Source organism: Cydia amplana, chromosome 18 (assembly GCF_948474715.1).
Source record: "Cydia amplana chromosome 18, ilCydAmpl1.1, whole genome shotgun sequence".
In the NCBI taxonomy this organism is placed as follows: domain Eukaryota; kingdom Metazoa; phylum Arthropoda; class Insecta; order Lepidoptera; family Tortricidae; genus Cydia; species Cydia amplana.
In genome coordinates this window covers 11,466,021-11,472,418 of record NC_086086.1, presented here as the reverse complement: position 1 = coordinate 11,472,418, position 6,398 = coordinate 11,466,021, and the positions used below count along the sequence as shown (strand labels likewise).

The 6,398-nt window shown below is 35.7% G+C and overlaps 1 protein-coding gene across 1 annotated transcript in view; it reads left to right on the top strand.

Moving 5' to 3' along the window:
* The window catches only part of LOC134656432 (elongation factor-like GTPase 1), a 232,131-nt gene that overhangs the window by 179,674 nt on the left and 46,059 nt on the right, over positions 1–6,398 (top strand). The window lies entirely within an intron of this gene.

The window sequence follows — 6,398 nt, the reverse complement described above, 5'->3', positions numbered from 1 at the left end:
TTTTGGACATCGTTAAAAAACTCCATACATCATGAAACACGTAATTAAGCTTTCCATCACATCCGTGATACAGTTTCAAACCGCAAATCCGAGTAAAATCTTAAGCTCACTTTTACTTACACTAATCTAAATCGTGGTCGACCGGTCTCTTACCGACATCGGTTGACAGTTTTATTAAGCCCGTATCGTAGGTTTTGTACCTATTTGCACAATCCACTCTACTCCGTGTTAATAAAGTATATGTTTGAATACAGTTTTAATGAGATTTGAGGTTGTTATATACAATTATTTGTATATCAATGTACGTCGCGTTGGTCTAGCTAAACATAACCATTTTAAGCTGAAATGTGCCAGGCATGCCACATACGGCCTTTTCGTCTTAAAACCTCAGTAATCTTATCGTTTATTACCCATTGCTACAATTTAAGAGAATTGGCCGTTCTTAAAAAGCTAATGGCGGGTGACTTACATATTTACGAGCACAGTTTTAACGGTTGCCTATATCGATTTGGCCAACTTCCACGCTATTTATAACTTCAAAATTACGTTACTTTCTTTGTGTAATATTACAATGTGATCAAAAACATGATCACTTTTTATCAAAATGTGAAGACGTCTGGGTGCTGGTGTGCGGAGGCGAAAACTGTTCTCGGGGTGTTGGGGCGTTGTCTGTCGGAGAGGTCTCGACCCCCGCTCCGGGTCGTTCCTGGCTCAAGGTAGTATATATATTTTTTCTACTCCAGCACTTAAATGTGTCAATTAAATGACTGACAGTGATATCTAAAGCAATGTCATTTGAATGCTTTGTCTATAGGCTCATAAGATGACTGCTAGCAGTCATCTTATGAGTATAATACAACTGCTTTATTTTTTTTAAAGATACAAGTTCCGATCATCTTGATTGAAAGAGGTATGTTTTCATTTACAATAATAACTCTTTTTTTTTTAAATAATAACTCAATTTTTTTTAAATAATAACTCTTTTTTTTAATAATAACTTTTTTTTTTTTTTTTTTGCTGCAGCTGTCATAGGAAAAGTAATGTATGCAACAGCTCATAATTGGTTCTTAAAATTCTCGGGTCTTTTTTTACAAAACTCGACTACGTCTCGTTTTGTAACTTCGACCCTTGAATTTTAAGAACCCTTATTATATCACTGTTGCATAAACTACTATTATGCAACCGTTGTTTAATAGGTCAAAAAAGGCGAGCGGCGTGAGTAACAATTTGAGGCGAAGCCGAAAATTGTTAATAAAGACGCCACGAATATTTTTTGACTCAGTTAAACAACGTTGCATGTACAATACTTTTTCTACGACCACTTACTTTGAAATAAGATTGTAAATTTAACAAATATTTTTCATTCAAGAAGTAGCAAAAATGGAGGGTACGGGCGGAAAAAGAATGAATGAAATTAAAAAAGACGACCGGTCTGGCCTAGTGGGTAGTGACCCTGCCTGCTAAGCCGATGGTCCTGGGTTCGAATCCCGGTAAGGGCATTTATTTGTGTGATGAACACTAATATTTGTTCCGGAGTCATGGGTGTTTTCTATGTATATAAGTATGTATTTATCTATATAAGTATGTATATCGTCGCCTAGCACCCATAGTACAAGCTTTGCTTAGTTTGGGGCTAGGTTGATCTGTGTAAGATGTCCGCCAATATTTATTTATTTTATTTATTTATTTTAAAAACACATGTCTATGGTTCACTTATTTGTCAGAGATGACATTTAAAATAAGGTTGGCAACATTGTATTTCATTCAATATTTTTTAAGTGGTCATTACACGAAGTATCGTAAAGTGCCAAAAAGATACTGCGTGTATAATATATGCACAAATGCTTTTTTAGGGAATAGACTAAAGACTTGTCTTGACAACTATAAGGTAGGGTTTTAAAGGTGTGTGCACGAACCTTTAAATGACAAATAAAAGTACGGGAGTAGAAAAAATGTATAAGCCATATTTGCGATCACGTCCTGCTATTCTCTTAATAATGCGTACATTGCAAATTGATATTTTGCGCAAACTTAACCTGTTAACCCAAAATAACATCCATTTAAATTTTAATCGCAAATATGTACCCTTATATTGACCATAGTACGTTATTTGACCGGAATCCGAGCGACAAAGCTTTAGCATTTGTAGTGTACCGTTGGTAACGGATTAAAGCAAATAAATGGGTTTTCTGTATTGACCTGAGTAGGCAAGGAATTTACTTAATGCAATCGGACAATATTGAAAATTGCACTATTACGTAATCATTTTTAATAGGTTAAGATTTACACATTGGTAGTCTTCATTATTGTTACAAACATAGTTAATCATATCTGTCGTTTCAGTTTAGAGTGTCAGACTACCTACCCAATAGCAAAAGAAAACTACTACTTGTTGTTTCGCCTTTTGCTAGGATCCGATTTTTGTTTTTTTTATGGATGATTTTTTAAATTTTGTTAATTTTCATAGGTGTTATTTTCTCACGCTTACCCATTTTGTTTTAGCTCCCTAAATATGTTAAGCACACGTGACCGATATCATTGTAATGAGACTATTTAATTAATTGCCATTCAGTGTGAAATTTGAAGTTTGCGCTCAATATAGGTCAACTATAAATTTATGTATAATTTAATTAAGCAAGCTTCATGAAAATATTTAACGACTACGTTAATGAAAGCATGCATAAAGCCGACCACACGTTTCAAAACCACTGCAAACACAACATGTCAGAGATATTACGACACGGACAGGTAAAATACGCGGAGAACCAGGAGCCCACGTGGCGGCCTAAATGCTACAAAGCATTCTCTACCAGTCAACCTTCGGGCAAAGCAGATAACTTGTAGGCGGTGCAACATCATGTTGTAATTACAAAACAAAGTAGGTACCTACTTTTACACAACTCATACAACTAAACAAATACAAGTAATATAAATAATAAATAGGTTTAGGCTATGTATGAGAAGAACCCTAAGGTTATCGACAAAGCCTAATGGAGTAAGGATCATCATCAACCTCAATTAGGTAATAATCGTTTGTCTATTTCTGTTATTTGACTTATCTTTTTGTATGAAGAGTTACAGTATAAGTAAAGCATAAACTAATTGAGGATTTTAAAGTTTTATAAATAAGGGGGGCACCAAAAAAACTAAAAACTCCTGAAGCGATTTTCTGAATTATTTGGTGTTAAATAAAATTTATCTCTTTCTTATTGTCGCTTGTCGCTTATTTTGAAAACATCAAGAGTCTCATAAGAGAGAGATAAATTTTATTTAACACCATATAATTAAGGTATTTTATTAATTGAAAACATCAGACACTCGTAGAACCGACTGCCCCTGGCACAGAATAAATAATAGTACTACCTAAGTACAGAAGACTCACTCTCTAACAAAACGCGTCTGTTACGATCAGCACAGATATGGCCGCTAGGTGGCGACAGCGCCACGCGCGGCTTATGGCTTTCCCCAAAATTGGGGCCGAACGTATGTACCAGGGATGTTGCGAACATCCGCATCCGCAACCGCGGAACATCCGCATTATTTTCAACATCCGCATCCGCATCCGCATCCGCATAAAATCGATGCGGAGCTTATGCGGATGCGGATGTTGAACAAGTCGGTACAGGAACGTCTTAGCGGCGGCGTAAGTGCTAGGTAATTTCGTCATTACCTATAACGAAATCGTCTAGATCCAGAAAAGTCGGCGAAGTTACTGTTTATTAAATATAACGCACCTATATTCTTGCTCAAATACTAAACGTTTGGTTTTTTTAATAAAAAAAATACTAAAAATGTAATATTTGACGTTTTCTAAGTACCTAATCTTGACATCCGCATCCGCATCCGCATCCGCGGATGTGAGCCTTTAAAAATCCGCATCCGCATCCGCATCCGCGGATGTCAAAAAATCTGCATCCGCAACATCCCTGGTATGTACTTTTAGCTACCCGTAGCAAAGCGACGAAATCGCGGAGTGAGACACGCCTGCCCCTGGTAACTACAGCGTGGTTCTTGAGCGACGCAACGCCCGTTGAAGTTTGAAGGAATAAGATGAGATTTAAACACTAGGTGCACTACCATAGATTTCCTTTCAAATAAGTTAAAGAGGTTAAATAATAAGGAAGATCAATTTTATTTATGTAACTCATCAATTCCTTTATAGTTATTCATCATCTTCCTCGCGTTGTCCCGGCATTTTGCCACGGCTCATGGGAGCCTGGGGTCCGCTTGGCAACTAATCCCAGGAATTGGCGTAGGCACTAGTTTTTACGAAAGCGACTGCCCTCTGACCTTCCAACCCAGAGGGTAAACTAGGCCTTGTTGGGATTAGTCCGGTTTCCTCACGATGTTTTCCTTCACCGAAAAGCGATTGGTGAATATCAAATGATATTTCGTACATAAGTTCCAAAAACCTCATTGGTACGAGCCGGGGTTCGAACCCGCGACCTCCGGATTGAAAGTCGCACGCTCTTACCACTAGGCCACCAGCGCTCCTTTATAGTTATTGAAATTTGTAAACAATGCCATTTAAAAAGCCATTATCACGATTCCATGTACCGTAGAAATTTCTCTATAGAAATTTCTTATTTGTCACAGTGTTCGATAATCTGTGAATAATCTCGTAAACATCGAAGTTACGTCAACCATTTATTATTGTCACGTTTCGGGCAATGGTTAACTAGGTCTACTGTTTAACTACGGCAGTTGGTAATAAGTTATTAAACTTTATCGTCAGCTGTGCCGGCCAAGTGCGAGTCGGACTCGCGTTCCAAGGGTTCTGTACATTAAGTCCGACTCACGCTTGACTGCACATTTCTAATAGGTTTTCCTGTCATCTATATGTAAAGAACTATTTTGTGTATTTTTTTCAAAATTTTAGACCCAGTTGTTTCGGAGATAAGGGGGGGGGGGGGGGATAAACTTTTACATGTAATAATATGTCATTGAGTTTTTCTTTATTGATTTAAATGCCATCTAGTGAGTTTCGCTCTAACTGGTATTAATATAACTAGAGTACTAGCAGTGATGTGCTTAGGGGTTTCAAGTAATTAACGCTAACGCTAGATGGCGTTAACCTCAATTGTACATAAGTAGTGTGTTTTGCAATAGTAATTGAGTTTTCACTTCTGCCGGCACTCCCTAAGTGCAACCCGTTGTTTTTTTTTTCTTATGTTTAGTATGAAGACAACGGATAATAGATTAAATGAATGAATGATTGATGGTCTATCTATGGTCTATTAGCCGCGAAAGCTGTAAACGCCTTTGTGAACCCGGTATGTCTAGCCACCACAAAGTTTTTGGACCACCATTTACCTATTTAATAAATAGGAAAGAGCAAAAAATAAGTAATTTCACTATTTCGTATGTTGGCTCGCTGAGCTATTATTTTTAAAGCGGCGATATCACGGACATATACTGTTTACTTACCTCATTTGATATACATATCTACCGTTTTCGAAGTTACAATACAATACAAATAGTATGTAGTAAATAGATATTTTTCATCCGTATCTAGAAAAGGATCCGATACTAAAATTTCGTCTTTAATAAAATAATGTTTGATATCGAAACATTTATTTATTTTTCTTCAATAATTTAACTTATGATTAAATTTATACATAAAACAAATAAGGAAGACAAACCACGTCAAGGTATCATTTTACAAACATGATTCATATTTACATAGATACAGCCTTGTCTTCAGTAGTGCCTCCACTCCTGAACTAAAATACTTTTCAAATTCAACATAATAAGCTTCATAACTTAATTCTGTCATCTTACTCCTAATTTTCACTTTGCGACACTAATTTTCATTTAACATTAAGTTTCGGCTTAGAGCGGATACTTACAAATAATTTCATGGAAATTTAGTTTTTTTTTAGTTTTTAGAGTTCCATGAAATAATAAGAAAGTACCCTTTAATTTTGTTTAAATTAACTTAAGTTTAGTCATTTTGAATACTGTGTCATTTTCTTATTTGTTATTTTAAGTTGGAGCTCTGCAACATTTTCTAACTTATCGCTATGGTCGTCTCGTAAAAGAATGTAAAAGGATATAAAAAGTTTAAAGATATTTTAATCGAGTATAATTAAGACCACGACTATATCGCCATAAATAACAAAAACTATTAGACAATAGTAAACATAAACAAAATAATGAAACAATTTTGTCTTCTTGACTGGAATGGAAGACTCGGAACAAACGCAACATATGGCAAGTAAATAATTAAAATATCAATAATTAATCTATACTAACCGTTTGGAATGATTACTTACTCTACAACTATTATTTACATAATAACTATAACAGAAACAATATGCGCGCCCTTACACGAGAGGAATTGGAACAGTCACAAATGATTTGTCATTTGTTTTCGATTCAAATTTTTGAGTCTCTTT